Source organism: Poecilia mexicana, unplaced genomic scaffold (genome assembly GCF_051168715.1).
Source record: "Poecilia mexicana isolate PSO_F unplaced genomic scaffold, ASM5116871v1 scaffold_22, whole genome shotgun sequence".
Lineage (NCBI taxonomy): Eukaryota > Metazoa > Chordata > Actinopteri > Cyprinodontiformes > Poeciliidae > Poecilia > Poecilia mexicana.
Window position 1 is genome coordinate 16,678,642 of NW_028263391.1, and position 20,017 is coordinate 16,698,658.

The following is a 20,017-nucleotide window of genomic DNA, read 5'->3' on the forward strand; positions in this document are numbered from 1 at the left end:
GAAGAGCCAGCTATCCCACCCTATAAAAGGGAATTGGGTAAATGTTTACCAGACTGGATGGCTTCACATGTCTCTTTAATTGTTGCATGACACGACAGAGAACAGTTGCTAATTGTTAGTTGTTGTTTTTTTTTTTTTCTATGATCTGTTAAAAAAATTCAGCCTTTGGCAGGGTGTGTAATTTAAAGGTGACACAAAGTGAATTCTAGATGGAACATCATTATATGTTCTGCTCAGTGTTTATACTGATGAAATAATTCCATGGGGACATACAGAATAATGGAAAAGCTTTCCAAACCTGAAGCTAAACCATTAAATAAAACACAGGCTCTTCTCCTAATAAAGCAATTCAGGAATGGGCTGAGGGTTGATTTTGAAAAAAGCTAGTTGTAGTAAAAGCATTGAAGCTTTTGTAAACATAATCAATGTCGAATTTTGTGTTGTAACAGTGGGAAATAGTAAGTTGTTTCTGAATTACTTTTCTTTACTTTTTATGGCATTTCCACCATTTTGTCATGCTGCCACAAGCTTGTATGTATTTTAGAAGGATTTGGCAGGGCATCATTTTGAAGTTGAAGTAAAATGACAGAGGGTTTTCAAAGATTTAAAAAAAAAAATAAGACTCATTACTATTACACTTAAAGGTTTGGTAGAGAATATTACTAAACCCTGAGCCCCAAAAATAACATTATAAAAACCAAGGCAAACCTCTGAACATCTTAAAGAGCATTGTTAAATCATCATCAAAAACAGAAGGGTTTTTGCACAGCTGCAAACCCATCGGGACATGGTAACCTATCACTGCATATTACAAACCACAAAAACATGGAGCATCATGCTATGAAGATGCTTTTTTTCACTACAGTTGAGGAGAAGATGGATGGAGCAAAATGCAACGGGATCCTGAAAGAAAACCTGTAAGCCTTCACTTAGAGCTACAGTGGAAAGGTTTAGATGATGGCCCAGTCAAAGATCAAATTTCTGTTCAATCAAAAATTTGAGGAAAAACTGAGAAAGTTGTCGTTCACAGAAACTCGACTGAGTTTGAGTTATTTGGCACAGAATAGATTCAAGTGGGCTGAAAACAAATACAATTCAGATTTTTATTAGTAATATATATATATATATATATATATATATATATATATATATATATATATATATATATATATATATATATTATATATATATATAAGTCATGCTTCCTAATCCTTCCACTGAATAATTACTCCTTTTTAAATAAAATCCAAAGTGTAGGGATTCTTTTCCAAGGCACTGTTGAATAACGTTCCGATATTATTGAGTTTTATTGGAATTTTGTCTGACTCAACCAGTGCATAGACATGACCCCACACAGGCGCGTACGTGCAAAATGTGAATATTCTCAGAGCTGAAAAATTGTTGGACAGCCACTTTTTTGTTTTCCTTTCAGTAGTAAAACTCCTCACGTCAAGCAGTGTGGGTGAGTTGGGGGTAAAAAGGGAGTCTTTTAGTTGGAGACATTTCGTGGACTTTTTGGGAAGCATTTCTGGAAACGGGGGAGGTCGGGAAGCTCAATCCATCCTCTGGGATCTGTGCGTCAGAGCCAGTAAAAGTACTGAATGTCTTCACACTGCTCAGTTGTAAGCCAAGTCAATGTTAAGGCTACCTACAGCATTACTCCTGTGAGAATCCAACACAGGTTTACCCAAACCACTCTGAGAAGGAAGGGTCCCGTAGGAAATGAAGTAGGAGGATTTACACTTTATAACATTTTCACTAATATTTATTAGCCATACTTGTAGAATAGCATGGTTCAGGTTTTCTTAGTAAAGGAACAAGATTGAACAAATAAGTTGAGGTGGTCCAGCGTAATGGTGGCTTATGTGAATGCCAGATTATGAACCTTTTAGCTGCTATGGCGTTTGTAGTGGATGTCTATTTAAACAGAATGTATTTATTATTTACACAGGAAATAAATGTAGGCTGTGGTACGCCACCAGTGATATTCTAGTGTGAAACCGAGCTTTGCACATGTAAAACCTTCCCAGACTGGGTGACTAATGTAAAGTAAACTGATGTGAAAAGAAAAAATAAAAACTGTTTCGAGCAGTTTAAGTGACCAATGTTTTATAAATGTTTTGCACCATTTTTACTTTTACATAGCACAGTAACTTTGACCAGAAATGCTCAGCATATGTTTCACACAGGAATATTATTTTCCACTTCCATTCCTCATGTGAATCACAAATAGCTTTCCTAGAAAAGAAAACTCTCCAGTACAGATGGGATGGTGGTTTAAAGGCTCATAAAGTAACTTTTGCATAAACTGCAACCATTGTTTATATATTAGAGTTGTTTTAAAATGGTGAAAGTCCACTTTGTTCTTGGCCCCTCTCAGTCCACTGGCTTCAGCCCCTGGCCCCAACTAACCTTTATTCGTATTGAAAGAATATAACAAGAAAGTTATCCATAGCAGTGATTATATTAACTGCTTATAATCTTTTAACCAAACCACACTTCAAAAACCCTGAGCATCTCTTTAGAATCCTGTTTTATATAACCAAAACTGTAAATCCGGATGATTTATGTCTAAATAAATGGCTGAAAAAAGAGATTCAGGCCAGAAAGATTGGCTTTCACTCAGTTTTTAATCTTTATTTGTTAGAAAATAAGGTTCACCTCCTGACCAGTCAGAACAAAGTTTATTAAAGATGCTCAAATTAAGAGTTTCGAAAGAATATTTTAAATACATATGTATTTGTGAGTTTTAATAAACACAATAGTAAAACGGTTTATTAGAATTTTCACTGACGTGTATCAGATTTTGTAAAAAAAATAAATGAAAATTTAGAAATTTGCAGAATTGTTGAATTTTACTTAGCTCTTTACATGCTTTAGTTCAGTGTTTATAGAAAAATGGTGGATGGATGTTCTACAAGAAGAGAGAATTTATTCTTTCTCTGAGGGATTGCAAGAACAAAACTGAAATATTTCTACTCTTGCAACTCTGGTTTGCTGAAGAGGAAGAGACGTGTCCAACGAGTTCTGCATTCCAGTTCTTATGAAGGATGAAATGTTCTGGCCAACAAAAACTTTAGTCTTGTTCTTCCTACCTTTCATAAAAGAATAAATAAAGTCCTTTGTTCTCATGGTATTCTTTAAAGGCCCAATACATAAAAAAAAAAATTTACATTGTTAGATTAATTAAAAAAATTATAGAAAGTAACTGAGTACACCTGGGTTATTTGTTTAACACAATTACAAAAACATAGTCCAAAATATTAATTTAGTCGCTGCTAACAAAAGATGATAATAAACAACAAATCATATTTATCACGGCATATTTAGATTTTCTCACTCTTTTTCAGGGTTTTTATTACAAATATTTAAGAGCTCTGTTGACCAGTTATTTGTTCAAGATGCTTTAATAACATTGTCAAAAACAAAGAGACGAAGAACGCACTAACTAGAGGCTTTTTCACATAAATTAAATTTGGAAAACGTGAGTTTTTAGAAATTTTCTAGAACTTACATTTAACTCCAAAGTTGAGTATTAAATTGTTTAATTTGTTTACACATAATCTAAAGTAGCTGTCACTAAACTTTCAGTTTTAACTGTTTAATTTCAGGAGGTTAGTTAAAGCTAAGTTTGTAAAACGATTTCCTAAAAACAAAGCTTACATATTTAAAAAAAAAGATAAATAAAATTACTTGTTTTTTAGCAATTCTCCTCTGAGTTTGGCAGTGATTTTGTAATCTAAAGGCTTCAGTGTTAAACCACAGCTGCACTTGAGTGAAAAATCCTCATTTGGGCATTTTTCAAAGCTACATTGATGAAGCAAAATTGCAAAGAACAAAAAGATCTCAAATTGGTCCGCGATCCATTTCCTCTTCCCTGCTCAGAAGATCACAATATTGTCTGTCAGATGAGGGAGCTGTTTTCGTCCAAGAAGTGGGAGGAGTCAAATGGGAGGTGGGGGGTCGTTCCACCTCAGTGGGTCATGATTGACAGACCACTGGTTGATAAAGATCACAGTGTCTTTGGGAATCCTCAGACCCCCCCACAGTGACATCTGAGGTTTTCGAGTGGGGGATGGTGACAGTGACAAAACTGGTGAAACGCATTGTCTCGTAGATGAAGGCATCCAGGTAAGGCATGTGTACTCTGTCCTCATCAGATGGCAGTCTGCCTCGTCCCACCACCCAATCAGTGAGCTCATGGAGTTTGGTTTGAATGTCAGGGTGCTTAGCCGGCAAAAGAACAATCCAGTGGAGGGCAGTAGAGACAGTGTCCATACCTGCGCCAATCAAGTCTGCTACCATTGCCTCCGCGTAGTCTTTGGTGAGCTCTGTGTCGCCATCAAACTCATCAATGACTTCTATAATGGCATTACTCATGTCCCTTATGTGCTGTGGATCAAAGGTCTGTCTGTCACTCCACTTTGCTGCTGACGAGATTGAAGAACTCTTCATTCAACCATTTAAAAGTTTTGAATACACTTCGGACTGGATTGGGGAAAGACTGAATCCACGCCATGACATCAACCAAACTTCCAGCCCCTACCGTCTGCCAGAAACTGATCTACGTGATGCAAAAAGGATATAAACTCCACGTCATCATGCCCATAACGTTTTCCAAAGCGCAGGGCACAAATCACATTTTCAGCAGCTACAGTCAGCTCACGCCTGGGGTTGAAATACTTGTCCTGAGTGCTGAGTTTAAGGAAAATCTCTACAAGCTCTGCAGCCTCAGCCACAATTTGATGCTCAAAAGCTTTTTTGGTATGACTGTTGGAAGATGAGACTTCTCTGATTGTAGTTTGAGCTATTTTCCTGTGCATCCTCCACTGTTTGCGGTAATTAGTAAAAGTCAGACTCTTCCCCCCGACACACCCTGAAAGGACACAAAGTTTGGCCTAATTGCAAACCCTGTTCTGTGCTGTATCAGGGCCTATCGGATCACGTAGGCTCCGTTCAGGACCACGATATCGCTGCAGCCCAGGCGGATCTTATACACATCCCCGTATTTCTTAGCAAGCTTGGTGAAAGCGATATGAGGCATCTGGCCCAGCTGCAAGGCGTTACCGACCACTGACCAGGCAAAAGGTCCCGGCAGTCTCCTCTTGAGTTTAAGGTTCCTGACCCAGAGACAGGCTTCCAGACAGAGAAGAAAAACAACTGGGGCGATGAGAGCAGGCTGGATGCTCCAAAGCCTGATGATGCCGCTACTCTTCAAATCAAACTGCATTGTGCTTAGTGAAGTAAAAATATACTCTTTATATCATTAAAATATATTTATTTATTAATATATCATATTAGAATGCTGCAAAAAAAAAGCTCTCCAAGCAGTGGTCAAAGTTCTACTGTTTCTAAAAAAGATTGCAGTATTGCAGCTTTTGTCTTCACCTCATTATAGGAACACATATTCAACACTTAACACCTCACTTATATGTGTCAGTTTGATGTGAGTGGTTAGGGACTCTTTCTCTATCTGCCCCCTCCTATTTTGACCTTTGCCTGCCGACCTTAGTCCTGTTCCCACTCGTCTCCCTCTAGTAGTGTTTGTTAAGCGAGGGAAAAGGAAGGCAGCGCAGGGAGCTAAATTACTCATTGTGTCAGAAAATAGCAAATGTAGACCTCCAGAGTCAATGAAAGTTAATATAACGTGATATATGAAAAATATATATGACAAATTCACTAGTGATAACTTTGTCTTTAATACCAAGTACAAATAAAATGTATATATGTATTATATACTATGAAAAGGGAGCTTGTTATTTTCAAGGAAAAAGCAAATAACTGCGCTGCAACATCCCAACACAATTTAATGATGATTCATGTTGTTTTTATTAAATATTCCCAACACAATAATTATGCTGAAGTTTGTAATCATGTGACAAACTGTGAAAACACTTGGTGTTAAATTTGTTATGCAAAAATTGTCCATTTGTTTTTAACAATTGATTATATCAAAATATAATTTGTTTGCTCCTTTAACTGCATAAATTGTTCCTGCAGAAAAAAAATCTCATCTCAGCCTCACTTCTACTGCTTTAATTTAGATCCAGCAGAATTCAGAAAATATTTGACTGATTAATATGCTTGTGTGACATAAAAATGTTTTTAATTAATTTAATAATCCACTAATCTCCTTCATCTGAAACTATTAACAGGCTTTATTTTTTATGTTTTTGTTTGTTTTATGTTGCAGTCAAAAAAAAATCACCCTTTCTTTTGCCAAGATGCATACTGAGATGCTTTCTCAGTATGAGGTCAAATAAGTCAGGCACACCAACAATTTACCATTCACTTGATTTATTTTAAATACAGCTTATTTTTTCCAATACATAAAGGCTCAGTAGGCCTCAAAAGTCAGAGCAGCTGCTCCAGACTGGAAGCTTCAACATGTGAGGCCGACCGGTGTTAATCTTTTGCCTTGACACAGACAGAAAATGCCCGTTGGGCATTACGACGTCAGTTTTTGAACACAGAGGCTTAAAGGGAGCGCGCTGACATCCGTGTAGCTTTGATAAACTGTACCATAAACAAACATGGTTTTAAGAATGCCTCACGAGTGAGAGAGATGTCTTGCACATGTGTTTTGTTGTAGTGGGGGGAAAAAAAAGGGGGGGCTTGGCATAGCTGTAGCTGCAGTGCTTGTACAGTGAAAGTGAAGCTTTGATGCAGAAAGTCTGTTATTGCTCGCAGTCCCCAGTGATGTCTCGTGCATCTCCTCGTAAAAGCTGTGGATCCTTCCAGATGAAAGATTCCTTTCTCACGTCTGATGTCTCAGACGAGCTCGTTGCTCTTTTGTGTTTCGCTTTTATGCTTTAAATTCAGTAGATAGTGATTACATTTAAACAATTTTTTGCATTAAATATGAATTATGTGGCAAAGTTACAATACAGTTTTGCATACAACAGTTGAGAACAGTGGGCCTTCAAGTGTCATAATAACATTCACAAGTATTTAATATACATCTGTACTTTAAATGTCATTTCTGCACACATATTAATGCTCCATAGATAACAAACAAGCACATATTTCTGAAATAAATCTTGTTAAGTGCAGAGTATTCAGAGAAGTAAATATTTCATTTATCTTAACAGTTCATACACTTGTTTCATTTGCTGCAGACATCTTCAAAATTAGCGTTTTAGTTATGCACTAACAGCAAATCTAATACATGAATTACATATTCTTGTTAAATATCAAAACAATTGTGTGCAAGTATAATTATACTCACTAATAAATGTCACTGGTGATAAAGTGTTTAACAGTCACGGCCTCTGGACATTGTGTTTATGCTGGAGAAACCACACCAAGCAACTTTCCCCTGAGCTTCGCTCTCACATTAAAGTTAAGGGGCTTCAGCGTGAGGCCGTAGGCGCAGTCCAGAGTAGGAGGCGCGGATGAGTCACTCTCAAAGGTGAGCTGATGCAGCAGGACCGCTGCAAACAGAAACATCTGCACTTTGGCAATCTGAGAGCCAATGCAGCGTCTCTTACCTGTTGAGAAAATCATCACGCTGCTGGTTCTGTCTCTGTCCAGGGCTCCGTTCTCGTCTATGAAACGCTTGGGGTCAAACACATGGGGGTCCTTCCATTTCTGGGGGTCATGGTTGACAGACCACTGATTGATGAAGACAACCGTGTCCTTGGGGATGTTGAGGCTTCCGATGGTGACATCTGCCGTGGTCGAGTGCGGGATTGTGAAGGGGAGAAAGCTGGTGAAGCGCATGGTCTCATAGATGAAGGCGTCCAGGAGAGCAAGATTGCTTCTGTCCTCGACTGACGGCAGCCGGTCTTGGCCTACAACTTTGTCAATGAGCTGCTGCAGTTTGGCTTGGTAGTCTGGGTATTTGACCAGCAAGAGGAGAATCCATTGCATGACTGTCGACATAGTATCTTGACCTGCTCCAATCAGATCGGTGACAGTTGCTTCAGAAAACTCCCTTTCCAACGTGCTCTCCTCTCCGTGCTCAATTGCTTTAATGATGGCATCACTCATGTCCCTGGTCACCTCAGGGTTGAAGGACTCTCTGTGCTGTACCACTTTATCTCTAACATAAGAAAAAAACTCACTGTTTATGACTTTAAAGGTTTCATAGACATTTCTGACTGGATTAGGGAAGGACTGCAGCCAGGGCATGACATCTACCAAGCTACCTGCCCCAACTGTCTCCCCAAACTTGTCCACTCTGTGCAACAATGTCCTGAACTCTTGGTCATCATGTCCATATCTCTTTCCAAAGCAAAGAGCACACATTATGTTAGCAGCAGCTACTGTAAACTCATAAGCTGGATAAAAACACTGTCCATTAGTGCTCTGACGTAGGAATGTCTGCACCAGTTCTGTGGCCTCTGCCAGCACGTGCTGCTCAAAGGATTTTTTGGTCTGACTGTTTGCAGAAGAAAACGCTCTGAGAGTCGACTGGGCAACTTTCCTGTGTGCTTTCCACTGTTTGCTGTAATTAGTGAACGTCAAGCTCCTGCCTCCAGAGATCAACTGGAAAGAAACAAAGTTTGGTCTGCCTGCGAACTCTGTGCTGTGTTGAATCAGTGCCTGATGTATCGCCTGGTCTCCGTTGAGGACCACCACGTCGCTGCAGCCCAGTCTTATCTGGTACACATTGCCGTACTTCTTGGCCAGGTTGGCCAGAGTGATGTGAGGCATCTGACCCAGCTGCATAGCGTTGCCCACCACAGGCCAGGCAAAGGGTCCCGGCAGTCTTCTCTTGAGCCTGAGGTTTCTGACCCACAGGCAGGCTTCCAGGAAGAAGAGGAAAACGAAAGAGGCAACCAGGGCAGGGTGGACCTGTCCGCTCCATTCCTTGGTGATGCTGCTGCTCTTCACACCAAACTCACTGTCAATTGCCATTGTTTCAAGGTATCAGCTGTCTCTTTTCCTTTTAACAAAGTCTTTTTTTTATGCTTGTTTGTGAAGAAAAAAACACCCTATGGATCCATATCAAGTATGAAACTGCTAATCAAAGCCCAGTAAAACTACCATCACAGTTTTCTTTTTTCCTAATCAGATAGTCTTCATAAAGATTTAAGGCTTAAGTGCCTGTTTTGCTGCTCTCCAGCTTCTTAAATGCTTTACAGTAAGTGGGCAGGGCTCAGGATAACTTTCACACTCCTCCCATTGTGGTAGCAGTGTGGACACCGCTGCAGCGCATTATCTCTCTGCTGTTGGTCGCTCTGAGAGGCGCGCAGTACGGAGCGTCGGGGGACTCTGTGAGCGAGGAGCGTGACCGACCGCCGTCAGCGCTACACAGAGAGGGAGGAAAAACTCTCAGGGGCCGGTGGGAGACTGGGATGCAGTCCTGTCGGGTGAATTTATCCACGTAAACGGAGGATTAGCAGAATATGAGCATTTAAAAGCCGTCTAACATGATTGATTTCCTGGCTACAGAAGACGCAGCGGGCGTCTTTTACCACAGAATAAATACATTTCTGTCTGTTTGGAAAAGGTTTGAGTCACTCACAAGAGATTTTAGTAAGATTTTTTTATGTTTTTTTTTTCCAACATGAATACACTTCGAATGGATTGTAATCAGTCTGATATACATAGACATACAATCCCCATTCAGCTTTGCATAGCAATATATAAAGTTTGTAGTAATTATTATTTGCATATATATATATATATATATATATATATATATATATATATATATATATATATATATATATATATATATATATATATCAAAATATATACTTATTTTACATTCCCATCAGAAAATGTTGTGGTTTTAGGAAAGTAATTTCAAATTTGCCAGAGGTGCTCAATGGGCCTCAAATCTCCCTTTTTTTCCTTTTTCCTCAATTTCTCTATTTTTAAGGGTCAGAGGCTAAAAAGTTTGGGATCCACTGCAATAAATTATTGAAATGCTTTGTGTTCTAGGAGGCCTCTGGTGGTTCCCAGTTATAATGGGCTTGGCCAGATCAACGTTCATTGATACTTTGGGGTTGCCCAGCAAAACTTAACTAAGCTAATGCAGGAACAGAGTTTCATGAGGTTTTTTTTAATTGTGTTATCATGTTTGTGGATACAGGGGCTATGAGCCATGTTTGTAATGGACATTTAAAAGTAGTTTGGAAGTACGTTTAATATTCTTCCAAGCTATATACTTTATATATTGTATACTTTATATTCTATATGTACCACACTATATACTGTATACTTTAATTACTCATTCCTCATATAATTGAATGACTAAATAAATGAATAAATATATGTAAATATTTATATTGGCATCCCTATGAATGCATACACTAAAGCATTTCGTATGATTTTATTTCCCCCCAACATAATTCACCTATTAAAATTATAATTTTTTTCCTTCATAATAATCCCTGCACTGTTATGGACTACCAACCTGTCCAGCATTTCTTGAGACAGTCACCAGCCTTAGATGAATATGGTGGGATGGAGGGATGGATTATATTCTCTTCCAGGCAACTTTCAGATATATGAATTTATATCTCTTCTTCCATTTCCCCTTCTTCTTCCACTCAATACCCTTATCCAATTTTCCTAAGAAAAAAAAAATCCAGACTATGTTGACTGAACTATGTTGACTCACAGGTTTATGTAACAAATACTTCGGAGCAGACAAACCATCAATTATTGATACTTGTATGTTGTTTTTGCCAGCAAATAAACTGGGTTCTGCAGGAAGCTCAGCATTACATCACTGCTCAAAATAAACTTTAAGTCCCCCATTTCCAACTCTGGGAGGTAATGACCCTAATTTAAGGCAGTGAGACATTTCCGAAGTTGAAAGTTAGAATTCAGATGGGACAAAAAATAAAAAAGAAACTCTTGATATGTGGGAAACTTTTGTAGCAGCCGATATTAGATCTTAACAAAGTGATGTGAAACAACTGTTGATCTTAGAGTAAAAGCAAAAAAGCGAGAGAAAAATTAGGGAAACCCACTGTTAATAAATGAAACTCATCCAAACTCATGCCTTTACCTTTAGTCGCATTGATTACTGCAACAGTGTCCTCGCAGGTCTTCCCAACAAAAATCAATCCTCCAGCTGCAGCTGATCCAGAACGCTGCTGTTCGCGTCCTCACTAAAACCAGGAAGAGAGAGCACATCCCCTCAGCTCTAAAATATTTACATTATATTTATATTATTATCTGTGAATGTTCCTTTTCAACTCTTGCAACATAATCTCAGTTGGTTATCGGTATGGATTTTGCCTGGGCCATTCTGTCATACACATGTATTTTAATCTAAGCCACTCTATTGTAATTCGGGCTTATGTTTAGTGTAATTGTCTTGTCAGAAGGTGAACTTTAAACCAGTCTATTTCTTTTTGTATCCATTAACAGATTATTTTAAAGGACACCCTTGTAGTTAACTCTATCCACCTTCTGATCTGACCAGCTCTGAAAGGGATCAATGTCCTCCTAAAGGAAAGCGTTCTAGTGAAAATATCTTTGTATACTTAATATTAGACAAAACTTTTTTTTTTTCAACAAGAGTCTAATTTGCACACAAGTGGATTTTTTTTTTACTAATTAAACATATTCTGAGCACATTTAGTTGCACTTAACTTTATATCAGAGTCTACAATTTTCATTATTTTATTAAACAAAGAAAAACATGTATTTGTTTCTACTTTGTGTTGCAATGTCATATAAAATTATGATAAAATGCATTAATGTTGATGATTGTAGCATGACTAATAAGACAAAGACAATGGGTTTGAAATAATAGCATGACACGATATGTGTGCAGACTAGCCCACCACTTCAGTATTTATGCAACACATTTATTTCATATTTTCCATCTATGGCACACTTTTTTTTATATTATCAATCAGTCAAGTTTATTTACATAGTTTATTTGTATAGCACATTTCAGCAACAAGGCAGTTCAAAGCGCTTTAGATAATAAAAACAGAAAAAATACAAAGTCATAAAAAAACACCATGAAGTCACCAACCAGTAACAAACATTACATTTTGATGAGTGCCTCTATTAGGTCAAACAAACTGTAAAAAAAACAACCCAAAAATATAAGGTTTAAAATAATAAAAGTACAACTAAATTGCATGTTGTGAGCTTTTCTTTCTTAACAATAGCTCCAAATCGGCCCTTCACAGATGTTGAGGCTTTTCAAAGCTCTGCCCCAGAGCTGTTTGTCTTGAGCAATGCGGTGTGGCAGAGAACCAAAGCCCCTAGAATGATTTCTTGGTTAACCAGACACATAGTAATGTCTCTGAATGCACTGCCTGCACTATGTATCACTGTTCATTTCTCCCCTTGTTTCTGTAGCGAGTATCACCCCCACCTCCAAAGGCCTCACCACCAAATCCTCATCATGCACATGCGGCTACTTGCATCCCCATCATGCTAATTAGAGCCAGGTTTGTGAGAAAGGAAGGGGGTACTTGGGTGGCAAGGTGGAAGTGTGTGTGTGTGTGTGTGTGTGTGTGTGTGTGTGTGTATGTGCATATGGGATTGGTGTTTGGAGTGTCGTGTGTGCAGTTTGCGTGTGGTTGCCGTGTTTGCCTGTGATTACCCCCCTATAACGTGGCTGTGAAAGGTTGGCCCTGACCCTGTGTTGACTCTGACTGAGCGGGAGGGTAAGGGGCTGAAGGGGGTTTGCAGGGGAGGTGGGGGATGAGAGATGAGGCCCTTATGTCATGTGCTGGCGGGTGGGCGAGCTCACTGTGTGCAGACAGGACCAATGGCAGACCAGCCTGCCCCGTCTCTGGAGCTAATCATTGTTTACTAGTCTCATTTCCACTTCTCAGTGAGCTACTGTCACGCACAGCACCAAGAGGGAGGCAGAAAGGGGGAGTGTGGGGGGGGGTTGATGGAGTTTATGGACGTAAAGTAAGGCAGTGGGAAGAGGAAAGCCAGGGGTCGAACAGGCAATTGGGAAACGACTGGAACTTAGAAAAAGAAGCAAACTGGATGTTTTAGAATATAAAGCATAGACGATCTGAACTTGAAAAATTGCAGCAGCCAAGAACAATTTAGATATACCAGTTAACACACCAACAAAAACATTCCCTTAGCTATCTCCATCCCAAGCTGCCGGGGGGGGGGGGGGGGGGGGGGTAACCACCGGACATAGCTAGTTAAAGACGGTGATGTTTCAGAGACAGCATTTTCTCTTGCCAGACCACAGGATGAGGAAATAGAGATACTTGAAAATTGTCACCGTCTGAGTTGATTGTTGTTCGCGTGTAAACAGTTTGAGAAAAGAAACAACAAAGTCAGAATTAATTTCGGTCCTGACATGCCAACGGAAGTCCCTGTCAGACATGCGGTTTGGTGGTTCAGTATGAGCACACAGTACACAGAAGAATAAAATAATTCGGCAGAATGCCTCAGTCATATTATCTAAGTTGGGGTTGATTGCTTCTTTACTGTTTCTTAGTTTTTGTTGTTCATTATGGCGTGCCTTACAAGGCACTAAAAATCACGTTCAAAACGTACTTCATGCCACATGAAGTATGCGCTGGCAGGCACATACTTCATGTTTTATATATAGTACATGTACTGGGATTTAGCATGCTATATTTATAATATATTGATGGATCAATATATTGATCCATCAATATGGCTTTTTGCTGTCTTTTTTTTCTGTTTTCAAAGTCTTAATGAGAACCTGGGCTGAAAGTACAATTTTCTATTGCAGTCTTTGAGTTCTCGCATGTGGTCAAATATTTGATGGTCCCTTTAAGCCTTTGGCATACTGAGGTGAGTGTATTTCCAGCCTCTGCATAGTGTAGCAGCAGATCAGGCGATATTAAAAGGGTAACTGTTGAGCATTAATGCAGATTTTGATTAGGTAGTTTTTCTAAATGTTTTTCTAAATGTATACTAAGATATAAGTATTTTAATTACTTGACGGTAGAGCAATGCAAAAGATCTGTTGGTAAATGAATGTGAATAATTATATTGATAGATGAACAAGAAACTATTAAAGGGGTGAGGTGTACTTTCCAGGGACATATTAATGTATTAATGTTACCTTCAGTTGTTATATATAACAAAAATTTGAAATTTTACTTTGTAATTAAGAGCGTCTGTCTCTTTAAGTAGCTCCTATTCTTTGCAACACTTTACATTCAGTACGTCATGACAGTGTTCCTCCATTATGCAATTTAGAACCATTGTTAGGAGCATTTGACTGATTTACTTTTAACTTCTTGAAATTAGTTGCAATTTAAAATTTCCACTGTTTTATATCATTCAAAGTGTCCAAATATGGACTTGAATGGGCAATTTTTGGAAACTGGTTTTCTGGAACATGCTTTAAAGTGCTTAGCCTTAACAGGAAACTTTCTAAGGTAATGGTTTTTATTGGATCTTATTTTGAATAGTTTTAAACATTTGACTAGTGCTGGTTAAAAATTTATTGAAATTCCTTCCAAAGTGGCACATTCATCTAATTTCAGCAGTAATAATTGTGTAAAGATGCCTTAGTCAGGATAAGTAATCAGTAGAAAGGTGTTATGAGACTTAAAATAAGTATAGTTGGCAGTGCTCTTTACGTACTTAATTTAGGTGTTTAATTTTGCATCATAACTCAAAGTAAATTCTGTAACTTAGTAAAAATGTTTAATTTGGAAATTGTGTTTAATCTCTTTCTTCTTTTAAAGCGCTCTATCCTAATTGGACTATTTCTCTGTTCTTTTAGGCTAACCAACAGATCGTTATTGTATACTGGCTCCAGAACAGGAGCACTGTAAATTGTACAGCAAAGGGATTTTATTTATAATCCATTAGACTCTGTGTGCAGGAGGGGGAGCAGTGTGGTGATGAGCTTGCGTGCCATGCCAGCCTAGCGTGCACGGAGGTTGGTCACTGAACTCTGGCTTCCCTGTTGAGCAGGGACAGGGGGTGGGAGGAGGAGGTGTGAGGCTGCAGGGAGTGATTAAAATGAGACGAGGGGGAACGCACAAGTCCAAATAACTTCCATATGAGCCAGGATTTGTGAGCTTAGCAATGACAGGCTAAAGACATGGTTAAAGACATGGTTCGTTGCATATTTCCCACCTCCTTATAAGAACTGCTTTAGCATATTTATTAGGCTGCCTCAAGTAAACCCCACTTTACTGCAACATGATTAACGGTCCTCACTTGGACGTTTTCCTGTTGCTCATTTCATGTAATTGAAGACCAAAACCCAGAGTAGTTTTTATATATCTATTCTGTATATAAAAACTACTCTGGGTTTTGGTCTTATATATATATATATATAGACCTTACCTTACCTACCTACCCACCCACCCACCTACCTACCTACCTACCAGTGACGTGCGGTGAGGTTCATTGCTGGTGAGGCACTGACTTATGACTTATACACTATACATGTTATTGGACCTACGGAAATTTCGCGCATGCATACAACGCTGGGGGGCAAAAAGACTAATCTTTTAGATGTCATCCGTAGCCGCGTTAACTCAGTGAAACTTAAAAATGTAGGTATTAATTTGGTGCTATGATCCACAGCAAAGTTATCTGTATTCGCCAAGCTACGCAGACTCGTTGCCATAGCAACTGACAACAATGCCACTTCGTGTTTTAGGATTTAACACCAAAAAACATTCAAGAAATTTGCACACAGAACAGAACATTCAGTCTGTTGTTGTAGTACGTTTTAGGCTTAATGTTTCATTAATAAATAATTGCTGTGGTAGATTAGCTACCGCTCTATTTTACTGAATTATTTAAACAAACTGTAGCCCACAAAACGCACATTTCATTAAAAAACTAAACAAAAACATCTTATTGCTGTCTTACCTTTATGTATCAATGAAATCCATGCACCGCTAATTCTGCACAAACATATCCGTTCATTCAAAGCCAAGTCTATCCTCGGCATGTCTTTTCTACTCTGTTTGAGAATCATTAAACTGTCTTGAAGCAAAACTTTCAGCTCCGGTGTTGGTCTTCCTTTAGTTATTATCTCCTGCTTCAATTGAAAATCCACTTTAGAAAACTGTTAACGTATAGAAATGTAGTCTTTCATGTTGACGTCTGAAGAGATGAGAAAACAAACAAATATATCGCTGTACTTTACTTATTTACTGTGTGGCTAGCTCACTGTGTCTTACTCTGCAGTTGTGGAGTCACAATGTCTGGGATCATGAGCGCCCCCTGCTATGAGGGAAGAGAACTGCCTGCCTCCCCTGGAGTCTGTTCTCTTCCGTTTCTGATCGCTCCTCCGCACACAAAACACGATACACACACAGTTGGTGACAAAAAATACACTGTACATTATATACATAAGCGAAATTATGGAAAATCAGTTCATATATTAGATGTTTTTTAGCCATTTTATTGCTGGCGTACAGACAGGACGAACATGCTCTCATTGAATGGCAGACAGTGCAGTTAGCGACAGGTTGCGCAATCCCAGGTGAGGCTCAGCTCACTGCTGCCTCACCGGCTTCGCTTCTGAGCATTTGAATGGAAAAATGCGACAATCCAGCGATTTTTTTTTTTTTTTTCAAATCTTTTGTAACAACACCGACAGAATGATGAAGATATTTACAAATGAATTGAAAATCTGAGCATACAAAGCTTTGGGGAGTTAATTATGTGATTGTGGGTGGCCCTGTGACCACTCGACCAATTTGTATACCACAACTCTGTGTATCTGGGGTTGTAAATGGCTGAAGTAATTACTGCCGAGCAGAAACTTCAGCATGAGCTGTGAATTCACTTGACTTCCTTAAAATCGTGACTGCTGGCATTCCTTTTCTGTTGGGACTTCTTTCACAGGAATGTTCTGCCGACATCAAGGCCTTGTCTTTGTGCTATTGGAATGTGTTTTTCATTAACATTAACAGATGCCTCAAAGCTTTAAAAATGCTTCTGTATTCAGATCAAAGGGAGCCCTCGTTCTTTTCATTTGTTTTCACAAATTATTTTATAAATTGTATGTGAAGAAAATTCAAAAAAGAATAACACCAACTTTTCTGAAAACTTTGAATAATGAGCCAGTAATCAAAAGTCAGCTCAAATGGTAACATGGACATTTTTCCTTTTTGTGATCTTTTCAACGCCTCGTTGAAGGAAGAAAACCATTCTTTAAAGAAAACTAAAATAAATCTCCTTTGTCTTGCCAAAATTCATTAAAAAGTAACATAGCAAGCATGTGTAAGAAGCAGATCTGATCAGATGAGGCCAGTACACACAGAACGCCACATGTTGCCTGAGCACACCGTGTCCTTGGTGAAAGATGGTGGTGACAGTATCATGCTGTGGGGATGCTTTTTAAGAAGGAGTGGAAGAGCAGGAAGGTAGATTCAACTAAAAATAAAATCCTGCAGTAAACCTTTTAGAGTCTGCATTCAGTCTCCCTGATCAGCTTGAGCTTTTGTCTGGATTTTATGTGGTTGAAATTTGCAACCAATGTAGAATCTTTCTTCCAGTTTGTGTTGGATTATCACCTTAGGAAAATGAATGTGCAGTAATTTTATCTTCTCACAAGATGTTATTTATTTGTAGTCTAATTATTTTTGTCTTAGCCTGATTCATCTTGGAGCTGGCTGTAGCTGGACTTTTTGGTTTTGACTGATTGTATTGTTCTGCTAATGAAAGACCCACATTGTACCCTGAAGGAGACAGATCACAATAGCGTCCTCACACTTGCAGATGTTCACCTATTAGTTTCATGAAACAGCTCTGTGTGATTCCCGCATGTTGACTTTGTATGCTTCTAAACCCAATCTTGCTCTTTTCAAACAAATGAATCCACATTGCTTTTCACTACTCTGCCCTGTTTTGGTGCCTCTCTCGTATGCATTTGGAAATCAGTCTAGAGGTAAAGTTGACATCATTGCTACAACCTTGAAGCCTCCACGCAGATATATATATTTTTTTACCACTTTGTTTAACTCATGAGGAGAAATAAGGACTGACAGCAGAGTATTAATACTGGACAGAACGAATGCAAGTCTGAGCCAGAGAAGAGAACCGTTCACTCATTAAAAGCTAATCATGTAACATCATTTCTTACAAATTATCTTTTAGTTTCCAGACTTTATTTCACTTTGGCATATGTGCAGGGCCCAGCTGTTCTGGGTTCAGCCTCATCCTCTCTGTCAGGCTGAACAAATGTGGAAATAACCAAGAACAATCCATCTGTTTGACAAGTCCAACATTCTCGTGTATACTGGATCTTTATTTGCAAAGTAATCAGACATAAGGATGCTTTAAGGCTGTCAGTCACAGAAATAACGAGCTCTCTCCGTCTGATTGAGTGGCTTATCATCATGCTTCTCCTTCAGTGTACAGTCGGCCAACGAGGAATGTCACGTTAGGAAAATGAATGTGCCGTAATTTTATCTTGGCACTGCTTGAATGCTGCTCTCAGAGGGTTTTGTCTATATAAGGTACGTTCCTTGGGGTTCTATAGTTATTTTGGGAGCAAGTTAAACACGAAGTAGTAAGCCAAACAGCAAGAAGGAATGTCTAAACTGACATTATGTCCTTATCGAGTCTCTATCATTTATTTTCGTCTTTTAATCCCAGATCACAAGTCGTGAAACACCGTGAATCTCTTGATCTACCATAGCTTTCAATGGGGTAAATATCATATTCTTTATTAACTCACTTGATTATGAAATGAATACTGGACATTGTAGCCCATCTGTAAATGTCTGTTAGTTGCATAAGAGAATAAAAAGTGGGGGATGTATGCAAAAGGTTTAAATTTAAATTAAATTTAAATTAATTAAATTTGTATTGTTGTATTTATGCTTACATAACAGACTTTTGTATTTCATTTATTTATGGATTTATGCCTCTTAGGTTTTTAGGCAGCATGAGCTGAAGATTTGGTTTCGCCTTTCAAAGAGCATGACCATCTGTGGCGTACTGAGGTCACCAGTGTTGTGTTATATGACCCCTCTAAAAGGTGGCCACCACATCCTTCCTCTTATTTTTATTTTCTCGAAAGACACGCAGGGAAACCCTCCTTTCCTTTCCCCCCCTCGGTTTATTACCTCCATCAGCCCTAATTTGGGTTGACGGGGTGGCTGTTGCATGACAAGACACAAGTCTGGGCCCCTGCGTGAGAAGGCTGCCCTCGCTCTTGCTGAGCTTGTTTTCTTTGCGTGACCATATCCCTCCCTCTGTCACTTCTGGCACCTCTCGACAAGGCCCCCCCTGACCCCGTTCATGCCCTCGTTTGCTGGCATGTGTCTGGTTTATTTGCTTTGGCCAGCTGCCTGTGTGAAAGGCAAATTTTACTGCGCTGCTAAAGGGGCGATCTTCAGATGTAGTAATGGCAAAAGTGCATGGCAGAGTTAGCTGGTGTCTAGAACTGAAAGAATGGGGACACTTTGAATACGTGGCTGACACAAAGTGAAGTCGAGCATGCCCAGCTGTAATCGCTGTGGATCGGGATCTAAAGATGGGTCATTCAGAGTTTACTGTAGCACGAACCGCACTGGAGAAAGAGGTGCAAGAGGATTGTGGCAGTGTTCGGAGCGGTCCCTTGTTCAGACTGATGTAATTCAACAAATTCTCACACAAATACTGACGTCACCGCACATCGTGGCAAATTTCCCCAATTGTGTTCTGATTTGGTATACAAAAAGTAATGGGAGAAAAAGTGTCAACCGTTTAGAAAAAAAATAAATAAAAAATAAAAAAAATGTTTTCACAAAGCAGGGTGCAGTCCTCAGAATTTACTGGGCTGTCCAGCACATTCAAAATGTTGTCCATCATACAGTTATCATCAATGATATATGAAGATTATTGAAAAGGTAATTTATTTTTCAGGGACTGAGTTCACTATGTGAAACACAAACCAATGTTTTAATGGTTTCCATTATGTTTCTTGTTATTTTCTACTTGTAGCTAATAACAAGAAGACATTTAAGATTAGACTATCACATACCACTAAAAAAAACATTCTTAAATGAGTAGTTTCTTTCTTTCCTTGTAAATGTTAAAAAGCTCTTTACCATTCAAAAGTTTTAATATATATTTATTAGTAGTTACCATGGTAACACTACAAAAACACTAAATCTCACCA

General features: G+C 38.8%; 2 pseudogenes; both read right to left on the reverse strand.

Moving 5' to 3' along the window:
- Positions 1 to 3,689: 3,689 nt before the first annotated feature.
- On the reverse strand, positions 3,690 to 6,182 carry LOC106915006 (cytochrome P450 1B1 pseudogene; annotated as a pseudogene).
- A 98-nt stretch (positions 6,183 to 6,280) lies between these two features.
- LOC106915018 (cytochrome P450 1B1 pseudogene) lies at positions 6,281 to 9,062 on the reverse strand (annotated as a pseudogene).
- Positions 9,063 to 20,017: the final 10,955 nt, after the last annotated feature.